The following is a 12,729-nucleotide window of genomic DNA, read 5'->3' on the forward strand; positions in this document are numbered from 1 at the left end:
CCCCCCCCCCCCCATATTTAACAGTCGTAGAATCGCTTGGTTTCGCTCCTCCCCAACAGTGCGAAAACGAGCGTTTTCGCTCCGCTGTCAGGCAAATAATATTCTGTCGAGTTTTTCTGCGTATTAAACAAGTCCAATTTGATAAAAAAAAAGAAAAAAAATCAGGATCAACTGTCACATCACTTTCACTGGATAAATTTCGATTAAGTTTTTATTAACTTTTAGAGTGTGTTTCCTTGTTTATGCATTATGTCTCAGCACAAAGAATATTTATAAAGAACTATTGAATCAAAATATTGATATCGATACACTTTACAACAAAAACAATCATACAAACTAGATTATGTTGACAAAATGTTTTTTACGAGAGCGACAATGACAAATCTGTGGCGTGATTTTTTATGTTATTCATATGTGTGAGTAATTTTGTTATTTTCAATTCGTAACAATGACAGTTTGTTTATAATTAATGACAAATATTTACGGTTTAACGTCCACTTTTTGTCCCCTCGTAATTTAATTTGTTGTATATAAGAACTGGTGTGGGTTTATCCAGCGCCACTTTTTAAGTGGAGAAAAATAGGGCAATTTCTGCACAGGTATGGGGAATACTTATTATCACAGCTATCTCTTATTATTACGACTTTTCAAGTTTTGTTTTAAGCTGTGCTTTCATCATTTTACGTGACTGCTAAAAGCAATGAGGAACTTAACGAAATAAAAATTAACACAAAGAATCATTAGAAAAGAATTGCTTAAAAAATGACAACCATTTTTTATATGTACTATACAACGAGGCGCTATAAAAGAAATATTGAAATTAAAGAAATGAAAAGCAATTTCTTCAAACAGAAAGGGGATGAAAAAATGATCTTCATTTTCTAACAATTCTTTTCTAATTATTTTTTTTAACGTCACATTTTTTTCTGCCATGTACTTATGTTCTAAATAACAATTGGGGAACGACTAAAATTATACTTTATTGTTAATTAAACTTTGCTTTCAAAACTATTAGGATTTAGAACAGATTTAAGAAAAAAAATTATTTGAATAGAATTATACTAATGTTCTCCTACAATTTTATGATAAATTTTTAATTAATCTAAATGATTGCTACCAAAAAATAGTATCAACATTTTTTAGAAAATTAAATCATTCTTTTATCCCCGTCTGATTGAAGGAATATATTCTCCGTTTTTCCTTTAAAACTGTGTTTTCCCTAAAGGTAAATTACTTCTATAATGGTAACAATTTACTCTACTATATGGAAATAATCCAAGCCATAAAATTCTCCGAAATCCCAACCATAACCCCATGTAATTTGGACGCAATTATCATAGAATTTTGATAAAATAACAATATGTGTAATGATTTTTTGGAATTGTGAAAAAATTTTTATAGAATTTAAAAACAAAATGGAAACTGAAAAACTCCATATAAATCAGACAGATATCCTATGAAAATGACAAACAATCTCACGACAGATATCCATATTCGATTGAAAAATTATATTCAACTTTCATATGGAATTTCCTCGGAAACTGCAGAGAATATCCATGGAAAATTCATTGTATTGGGAAGAAATCTACATGAAATGTCCATAAACATGATAGATAAATTTAAATATCTTGAAATTAATTCTATACATTTTGTCAACAAAAGAAAAGTAGTAGTCTCAGAAAAACTTTATTAGAGAATCGATGCCTGAACATTACCCTATCGAAAGAAATCTTTGAGTATATTTTACAGATTCTCTAGGGTCAGAGAAGCTCAGAGATATTCTCCGCAGGAACTCAGGTAGATATATTCAAAGGTCCAGGTAGTTCTTTTAAATGTTTAAAACTTTCAAAGGCTTTAAAATGTCCTTTCCGAAATTGAAATAGAAATACGATCATAAATAAAAAGCAGAGAGGCTGAAATTGAAATAAGAATTCGATCATAAATAAGAAGCAGAGAGGCAGTATCACTAGACTAATAGAGTACTCGACACTCAAGGGTCCTTTGTTAAGCTTTCGGATTAAACTCTAGATGTAGATTTTTTTTAATTTCACACTTAACAGCCTAAAACATAATGATTCGGAATCTACGGGTTTCAATGATTTCAGACATCTAACTTTTTTTTTTAAATGCTTAAAATTGGAATTAATATGACGTTTCTCGTAAATGGAATGAGATACGTCAAAAAAGACAACATTTTTTAATTTAACTAAAAAATTGTATATTAGAATATAAGTTTTAATTATAAATAAGTATAATGAGAAAATTCATCAATTAAAAAAAAGTGTTAATAATTTGAAGAGAAATTTAAAAAGGGAGAGTCGGATTAGCGACGGCCAACTACTGTAAATAACTCTGCCCGCCCGGTACGTGACGAATACAAAAGGAACATTATATTACCGTCGCACCACTTTTAAAAGGACCACTAAATTGACTAAAAGGACCTTGAAAAGAACCCAAATCTCCCAGAATATCTCCGGGACTAAATTGTTTCAAATCGACTCTGCTTATAGTCTCACATGGGCCAGGCAGAAGAGACCGCAGTCACAACTTACGTTATAAAAAAAAAAACCAGCAAACTAAGACAAGCAAATTACATATTAAAGACAACTTTCCGGGTTAGCATCGACTATAGTGCTTGAAAAAAGTCGCATTAATCGATGAAATTACACTGAGAAAACTATATCGCATTAATTGCATTATGTACCGTAATTCTTGCGCTATATATCGTAATTATCGCATTATAATAGTGCAAAATCGTGATATCGTACATTGCAGTTTTTACCTTATATACCGCATTATTGTGCAATCTATAACTTTAGAATTTAAGTTTATTAAGCTAACACATTGTATTTCTTCTTTTTTTTTCATCATCTTTCGCCTTATAATCGCTCCATTTATATTCGAGATCTAGCGAAAATTAAGACACCAGCGCTATCTATCGTCGCGTAACTTCATTAAATTTGAGAGAAATGAGGATTCTCATCAGTCAGTTGTTTTTGCGCAACTTATTATAAATAAGTTCGAATTCGTCTACAATAGTGTAATTTTTTTCGGAGGAGATACATCAGTGAGAATAATTTTTTTTCGTGTATCTGTTGCTGATTCTACATGTTATACCGAAATTTGCTTACTTCAGCGTGACGCTGTAGATGAGATCAAAATTATACTCCTAACCTCGCTGAAACTTTCGCCGAAATATGTTTAATTTTTAACCATTTCAATTCTTACATGCAACAAAATTTAACTTCGTTTTTTTTTCTGTGACATTAGTGCATTATAATATCGTACGAAGCTTCGGTACCTGTTTGTTACGTTATCGTATTGCGCTTTTTTGCAATAATATAGAGGTTTTGCGATATTATTGTGCGATAACTTTTTCTCCGTGTACAAAGAAAGTCGCATGGAATTTCAAAAAAAGTTCACAAAAAGTCGCATTAAATTTTGCAAATTAATGAAAAAAGGAGCATCAAAAATACTGAATGATTGAAATAATGAAACTTTATTTATTTATGAATATACACGCAAAAAACGATATCCCATGAATTGCAATATATACCGTAATTCTTGCGCTTTATATCGTAATTATCACATTATAATGGCGTAAGATCGTGATATCGTACATTGCAAGATTTTAAATTATATTATTATTTTATAATAAACATACGAGGGTTCTAGTAGTGGCCAAGCGATATTAGTGCATTACAATATCGTGCCAAGTTTCGGAACCTGCTTGTAAGTTATATTGCACTTATTTCAAATATACAGGTTTTACGATATCAATGTGCGATATCATTTTCACCGTTTAGAGTACATAATTTTCACTGGTTTCAAATATTCTCTACAAAACACAAAAAAAAATTAATTAAAACAATTTTTAAAAATAGCCATTCAGCTTGAAAGATTTTGAATCTGAGTTTAAAATATTTCTTTCAGACTGTTAAAGTTGTCAAGCTGGATTATTTTCTATTATAAAATTATATAGGGGAATAAATTCCATTAAATTTCTAATATTCCAAATCGAATTATATTTTATTTTCAACAAAGCAGTTGAATTTTTAACAACAAATATTACTTTACAACAATAAAAGAGGAATTTTTAATCCAAAAGGATAAATTTTCAATCCAAAAAGGCAAATGTTCAACAAAACAGTTAATTTTCTACCAAAAAAGAATATTTTCAATACAATCATTAAATTTTCAACAACAACAAAATAATAATATCTTTCAACAAAAATATTTTGATGTCATTATTGGGTTCTATTAATTAAATTCGCATGCAAGTGAAAAATACGATAAAAATGGGAAGTTTCTTGAAAACAGGGAGAAAAAGAAGCATTCTTTGAAAAATATGAAAAAATGGGAGAGTTTGAAGACCGTATTTGGATTTGAAATTAATCGATTTTAAACGTTTTCGACTTCAAAATGCTCAAATGCTTGCGATTTGTAAAAATTGAATCTTTGAACATGGTCACGAAATTAGAAATAAATTCTTCAATTTCAAAAGCTAATTATTGAACAATTCAACGTTTTTCAATTTGTAATGCTCTGAATTAAAATGTTACAACTATATTTCTGGTTTTGAAATTCATATCTAAAAGTTTCATTGCGATTAAAATTGAAATTAAGTATAGCGAATCCGAACCCTGAACTATTAAAAATGTCAAACGCCCAATAAGGCGCGTAGTTAAACAAATTATTGACTTCGCAATACTTTAATATTTAATTTAGTTATTTTAGAATTTAAAAGATAATTTAAGACCTATATCAAAAATCAAACAAATTCATTGAACTATTGGACTAGATTCATACTGAAATATAAAATCTCAGATAACAAGTAGCTTATCAGAATTCAAGTACACTCTTGAACTTAAAAATTGAGATAAAAAAATGTTTTATCGTCTACAAGTACAATGACCGTATAAAATAAAAAACTAACCTTCTCTTGAATTACGTTCATCAACCATATATTTCCGTTATTCGCCATAATTAGATCAGCGAGGGGATTTTTATCTTTCAAGAAACAAAATCGTATCACTTGAAGCTGATGTCGACAGTGTAGCGTTCTTACGATCATTGAAAACACTTTCACTCAAACCCACCCTTAATCAATTATCACCAAAGCTGATGAAAAACTACACCAAACTTCACGAAACTTCTTTCATTCACAAAACTTTCAAATCTCAGTGTAAGTCAGTAAAAATGAAGGCTTCTTTTAGAGCTGCTTCTTATTTCAAAAATTTATTCTCTCAAGGGTTTAAGTTGTAACACTCAGGCGGTCACTTTAAATTTAGTTACAACTTGACGGTACGGATCACATAAATTAATAGACGCTGGCCGCCGCGACCTTGACTCCTAAAGGCGTCAAGGTCTCAAAGACGTCCTTTCTTTCACTCTTCACTTTAAACAAAAAGCTCGGTCAAGAGACGTCGCGACGTCAAGATTCACATTTCGATAAGTATTATATGCCGAATTTTTTAAAACACTTTATTCCTTTAGATAATTATGCTTTTTGATTAATAATTAATTTGATAACGCACGTGTCTGAGGTCAAAGTTCTCTTTCCAAGTTGTTCTGAAAAGGTTCAATGTTCTAAGAGAATATGAATATATTTTCATTCACATTAAGCGGATGATGTTTTATTTTTTTGGTTTTAATATAAATTGAACGTTCCAAGCGCGGAATAGAGTTTGAGTAAAGCGGGGTTCTAATCGCAGCACTTTTTTTTACTGTTTACACTGTCGACAACATGAAGAAGTGCACAAGAGGATGGTCGCGCTAATACTGTCTGCCAGTGCATATGACCGCCGGCACTAAATGTAAGATTTGAACATAGATATAAATGTACAAGAGCTACACGAGTGAAGCATTCAGCTCTCATTACTTGTGTAGGTACTCTCGTTAGATATATTTTATTAAGATTTGGTATTACGATATATTAGGCCAGTCAGAAGGGCTGAATTAAATTCAACATCTCATATAATCAATCTAATATTTTAGAAACTTGGAAATTATTACATAAAACATACATTTACAGTCGATTTACAACATTCTCACGACTCGCCTTGCGCGGGGTACTTAGGCTTGAGCGCGCCTATGACAAGCGTCGTTGTACCTCGCGCTTCGCGCTCGATAATGGACTTTCGTACCTTGCGCTACGCACTGGGTCTTTGTACTTCCACCATATTAGTGCACGGAACTTTTGAAATTAAAAGTAAAATCAGCGACAACTTTAAATTGATGATTGTTAATTCTCTTTTGTTAAAACTCATTCGGTTTTATAGACCACATTCTCTTCTAGTATCTCGTGCTTCGCACTCGATTAACAGTTATCCAAATCGTGAAATTTTCTTTATTATCTTCAACTCTATTATATTAAATGTATATTATATTAATTTCTTTGCCACGGTACATCACTGCTTATTCAGATATTTCAAAATAAAGTACCAATTTTATTTTTTATGATTACATTAATATTTGTTCCTCATTTGACAATTATCTTTTTTTGCAACTACCCTGAAAAATGTATCTTTTCAATTCATAATATGCACGGGTATTGAAACAGACGTATGTTTATTAGCTTGATTTTATAATAAAGTGCACATCCTATAACAAAAATTTCGAAATAAAATCCATAGATCTAATTTGGGCGAAAAATGGTGGTACTAAACATTTGATTTTACATTGTTCTTGTGTTGTTTTACCATAAATTTAATTTGTTTTTTTAATGCTATTTTTCAAGGTTAAAGCAACAATTACGCTTCCTATGAAAGAGTGCCTCAAAGCAAATTTGTAAATATTATTTAGGCGAACAATTTTGTTAATTTAAATTTTATTGAGCTGGTATCGTTTTTCAAAGAAATATTATTTTTTCTTTTAATGTTATTTTTTACGATTAAAGCAAAAACTACACAATCAACAGACAAGCACTGGCAAGATTTTTTCTTAGTAGAATAAAATGCATGATCAAATTTAACATCCGGATACATTCTTCAAAAATTAAAATTGAAACATTTTTTTGAAAGCCTCCAGAAGGCTTCGTTTTCGCCAGTGAAAATTGTATGTGCCCTTATAGCATCAGGGCCATCAAATTTAAGTATACTGAACAAAAAATCTTAAAATATAAAAAAAAATTTCAACTACAAGAATGAAAAAATAAAAACTAACAAATTTTGAACTACACAAAGAAATTTGAAGAAAACAATAAAACCCCCGAATAACTTGTCGGGAAGACGGACGGGATTGGGAAAAGTTATTTTTTGCATTAAAGTACTCGCCACCTGTAGTAAAATGCTGAAATATAAGTTGTTATTTAAATACTTTGAACCTTTATGTTTTAATTTTGTTAGAAATTAAATGTGTAAAAACAATTAATTACGACGGAACGCCACAGGTACTCACAGAAAAAACGAAAGATAAAGTTTACGTCGATTCCAGGTGAAAGATTGGAAAGAAATGGGGATTCCCATCAGTCAGTTGTTTTCGCGCAACTTATTATAAGTAAGTTCTAATTCGTCTGCAATAGTGTAATTTGTTTCGAAGGAGATACTAAAGCAGTAAGAACCATTCTTTTTCTTTTTGCAGTTTCTTATTCTACATGTTTTACCGAAATTTGCTCACTTCAGCGTAATCAAAATTATTCTCCTAAGCTGGCTGAAACTTTCGCCGAAATATATTTAATTTTTAACTGTTGCAACTCTTAACTGCAACAAATTTTAACTTTTGTTTTTTCTGTGTTCTTTAAATTTGGCGTTCTGATTTAGAACTCGAATTCACTCATACTTTGCCGTTTTCCCATTCCTGCTAAGGACGCCCTAGCAGACGACAGCTTTTATTCCATCGTAGGATAAAATTTCGCCAAATAGCACACTGAAAATTTTTTGGGCGATCGGGTCGCCCACGTGGTAGAGCTGGAACACCAAATGCGTCGCGCGTTGCGCACCTGCAACTTGGTACAAATCCTCTCTCATATTGGGCACGCTCTGTTCCCACATTGGAACAGCTGTAGTCCCAAAAGAATTGGTACAGTTAACGTCCCTTTAGGCGGGAGCAAGGAATCCCTACGCCGAGTTTTACGCGGAGTTTATACAGTTATAGTTTATACTCGTGGGGCAATTATATTCTCTTTTGTGGGACTGCTGCGTTCCCAACACACGGGAAAGGATCTGCTCACAGGTTTGGTACTATAGCTTACTTAAAAGTTGTCTGGCCGCTGCACCAACCGTCGTGGTGGCGCGGCGTTGCCACTAAGAAGACAGCTGCTTGCCCAAAATTTTTTCAGTGCATGTAAACTTTAACAGCGAGAAATTTCACATGCAATAAAGTTTAACTTCAGTTTTTTCTGTGCTGGAGTGAAGCGGGACACTTAACAAATAGAATTTTTTAGTGAAAAAGTTTTTTTTTCATGTTATTTTGTATGGAGTAATTTGATTTGTATTTTTTATGTATAAATTGTTATTAACCCTAACATTGTTTGAAAATGTAATTTATGTAATGAAGAAACAATGACAATTAATTTTGCAACGAAAAAATATAAATAATTATTTGAATTAAAAATAAATATGAAATATTATAGTGAAAATATTTCAGAAAATAACTTGACAAATCTTGAAGGTATATTCAGCTGGGCTTGTTATTTATTTAGTATAAAATTTATTTAAGTTAGAAAAGTCACTTCAAATTTAAACAGATTTTTATATTTTGCTACATTTATAGGAGATAATTCTGTTTTAAAAGAGTTTTCTTAACTCTAGACATATTTGAAAATAGACGTCTCCATAAATGAACACTATGTTAAAAATTTCTGTTGTGATTTCACAATAAATGTAATGGAAGTTTATTACCAAAACGTAATGTAATTTTACAATGCATGAAATTGTACCGTCACAATACAGTATTGTGAAATTACAACGCACGTTTTGTAATTTCACAACAACTAACAAAATCTGCATCACAATACATGTCTTGTAAAATTACAATGCATGTGTTGTAAAATGATATTACATGTATTCTGAAATTACATTGCGTTTTGTTAATAAACTTCCATTATATTTATTGTGAAAGCAAAACAGAAATTTTAACAGTGTAGATATAATATTTTGGTAAAGTTGGAAACTTACACAATACTGGGAAAAATTGTGTTTTCAACTTTTTTATAACTTTTCTATATGTTTTTCATCTGAAAGCAAAAACAGAAAGTGGTATTTTCGCGGTAACTTTTAAAATGTCTTTATTTTTATACCTCGAAATAATATAATTTGCAGCAGAAACTCAAAGTTTGAAAACAGTCAATAATTTGTATGCAAAATGCTATTAAAATCATTAACCTAACCTACATGAATACACATAGCTCACGAAAAGATTACATGTATTTTTGTAGGTTATGTTAGAGATTTTGACAGCATTTTTCATGAAAAATATCGATTGTTTTCAAACTTTAAGTTTCTGATGCAGATTACATTATTTCGTGGCATAAAAAAACAATAAGTGTATTGTAATTTCACGTCGAAATAACAAAATTGTAATTTCACATTAAATTTTGTACTGTGATGTATTGTAAAATCGCATACATTTTTAACAGTGAATATATTAAATTAAAATTTAATAATTAAGATTCATAATAAGCGTTACGAAACAGTATATTTTGACATTTTCACTAATTAATGTTTGCTTAAGAATACCTTAAAATAACAAAATCCGGCTCCCAAAATTTCCGTATTACTGTATCCTCATACTATTTCATATTTTTCATTGTTTTCTTTTTTGGTATGTACATTATCAGTTCTTCTACACATTTCTAAAAGAACTATTCTGAAAACCATATAACTTATGAGAAAAATGGGTGTCCCGCATCCTGCCCCAATGTACCCTATCAGTGAGATTTCACTGCTATCAGTGCAAACGAATATCGAAAGCAGCGTGACAAATTCCATGAAGATAAAGCATATGCAATTGACGAATGGATGAATTTCTTTGTGTTAATCACAATATATTTATATCAAACATACAGATTGTGATTAAGACAAAGAAACATTACTATAATTTCAAATATATTTAAAATTCTGTTTGTAATATTAATATCACTGTGATCGTCTTTTCTTGTCGTTTCTCGCGGGTTATTCCCAGTTTTGAAACATTTTCTCCGATGATTTAAGTTTTTTAACTTAAATTATAAAGAGAAAAATTCTATATTTGCAACGTTCAATTAAAAACTGAATAATTGTGAAATCAAACAGTAAATTTTGCACTGGTATATACATACATACAAGTTCAAATTAAAAGTATTTGAAGCAAAATAATTTAAATTCTCAATCTGAATTGTACAATGTCGAAGTAAACGTAAATTAACTAGCCAATCTTAAAGTAAAAATACCATAACTGAAGTAAAAATACCGTAACTGTAGTGAATCAATTATAGACTTAGATTAAATTGGTAGAGAAACAATTTCTATTAATTAAGATTTTATTTATACTCAAATATTATTTGCAATATTGAAGTATAACCAAAAGTTTAATTGAAAATTTTTCCTTAGAATATATATACTTAGTGTATAACAATACACAGGTGTAAAGGTTGTCAAGTACTAATATTAATTCAGTTCAGTTCAGAAAAAAATGTATAACACATGTATTTTCTAACACGAAGAAAACGATATCGCATGCGAACTGCAATATATACCGTAATTCCTGCGCTATATATTGTAATTATCGCATTATAATAGCCTAAAATCGTGATATCGTACATTGCACAATTTTACATTATCCCGGGTAGAAATTATAACTTGATTCTTAAGAGGCCCTGTCTAGATTCCCTATTTTCTATCGAGGCCCTAAAGTGGTAATCTATCGAGGGCGCAAGCGAAAGCGTCACGTTCAGCTAGCGAGGTCATCAGTAGGCAACCCAATGAGGGTTTATTAATAGGGTCTTTATAGAATCTAGATAGTACCTCACACACTATTATTCAAAACCATATGCTATTGTTTTTTATTTTGTTGATTAAAATAAAATATTTAAAAATTGATCATGCTTTAAATTCTGAAGTGTGATGCTATGGTTGCAATAGTATTCAAGTTTAACCAGCACATTGCCATAATCTATTACCAGACATTTTTGATTCAAAGAAGGAGACTATTAATCCAATTGCAAAATACATTTTCTTTGCAAAAGTTTAATCTAAAGATTTTACACCTTTCTGTAGCCTCTGACAAACGCTCCTCCGTTTTCTCGTATTTTTATTGACATTCGATTATTAACTATACTCTACACGTTATTCTGAAACTAAACTTATTGTTAAATTGTACTAGAGAAGACTTATTGCTAATAACTAAAGACAAACGCAGTTTATTAAAATATACGCAAGCGCCGAGAACGCACGCACCGCAGGCTTGTAAGTCGAACGCCTAATCCCCATAGCTACGATGCCACGCTGAGTGCGGTATTATAAATGCTTGACGGCATTCATCTGATAATTTAGAAATTAGGAAAAAAGGTTTTTGAAACTCGATTTGCTATATATGATTTTTAAACGTACTTACGTGATTTCAAATTAAATTGACCTGTGAAAAACTCTATTCAAATTTTTAAGACACCAAATGTTTTTAATTTTTGAAGAAAAAAATTTAATTTTTTAAAGTTTGCATATCGGTAATTTTTTTAATTTGTTCTTTTTTAAATTTAAGTATAATTAAGCATAAGAACATTAATGTACTTTTTTTGTACTCACATCTGTATTACCCGCTTTACCTGTCGAGGGCTTTACAAGGTCCCCTCAAGAAGATAATTAATTGATAAAAATTATTTTTTAAATATATCTTTATGAATAAAGCTTTTTATCTAGGTTAATTAAAAAATATAGAACTAAAAAGTGAGTATATAAATAATGTAAGACAAGTAGCATCCCGTGTAGAAATTGAAATGGGGAACTAGTCTGGTTCCCCACCATTCTACCCCACTTAAAGTCGGGGGCTAGTCAGGTCATCTGGCTGGCCCCCGACCAGTAGCGTCACGGTAGACTAGTCGGGGGCTAGTCAGGTGACCCGACTTATTCTAGTCGGGGTCTGATCGGGTACTAGTTGGGGTCATATGATAATACATCCGCGTGGAATATTAACCAAACTCCCCAAAATTTGTGAAACATCCCCTAAAAGTTTGTCAAAATACTTATTATTTACGGAAATCTCCATAAACTTTTTTGAAATATTTTAAAGTGCTCAAATTTACCCAATATTTAATGGGGAACATATCGTACGCTTAAAAATTCATAAATTTATGTTACTAAAATTCCCCAAAATTTGTGGAATATTGATTAAAAAAAAAACTTCAGCTGGAACGCAGCAATGGAAGAGCTTCGCTCTGAAGGAACCGTCATGCTGGTCACGGTAGTCTCTGCTCCAAGTAATTATGCTTCGTTACGTATGGACTGCTGTCTTAAACACTCGACGCGTCATTTCTGTTGCGCGAGAGGCGGCACGTCGCGCCCTTGCGGATTTTCTTTAAAACTAACAGTACAGAACCGCAAGACTCAAATGAAGGTGGTAGCGAAATCTGAACTGTACCGTGCTTAATAGTTTACTACTAGGATACTGTTCATCACTAATTAATCAGAAAATTTCCTCTTTCCAAGTTCAACTACATGAAGGATTAGACTTTATTTACATATGGCAAACCTTTCAGATCGATTTAAAAATAAGCATCTGTAAAAATTTAGAGTCTTATGACTTTCGGCAGAATTT

At 31.1% G+C, this 12,729-nt stretch overlaps 1 protein-coding gene across 4 annotated transcripts in view; it reads right to left on the bottom strand.

The window, feature by feature from the left end:
* The window catches only part of LOC117175842, a 62,397-nt gene that overhangs the window by 39,740 nt on the left and 9,928 nt on the right, over positions 1-12,729 (bottom strand). Inside the window, exon 1 of one of the 4 annotated variants that reach the window (XM_033365620.1) lies at positions 4,937-5,764. The exons of the other annotated variants lie outside the window; for them this stretch is intronic. The gene's annotated coding sequence lies outside the window, so the exon portion shown is untranslated. Of the gene's footprint in view, positions 1-4,936; positions 5,765-12,729 lie in introns of those variants that run through there. 4 annotated transcript variants of the gene reach the window in all.

This window comes from Belonocnema kinseyi, chromosome 7, assembly GCF_010883055.1.
Source record: "Belonocnema kinseyi isolate 2016_QV_RU_SX_M_011 chromosome 7, B_treatae_v1, whole genome shotgun sequence".
In the NCBI taxonomy this organism is placed as follows: domain Eukaryota; kingdom Metazoa; phylum Arthropoda; class Insecta; order Hymenoptera; family Cynipidae; genus Belonocnema; species Belonocnema kinseyi.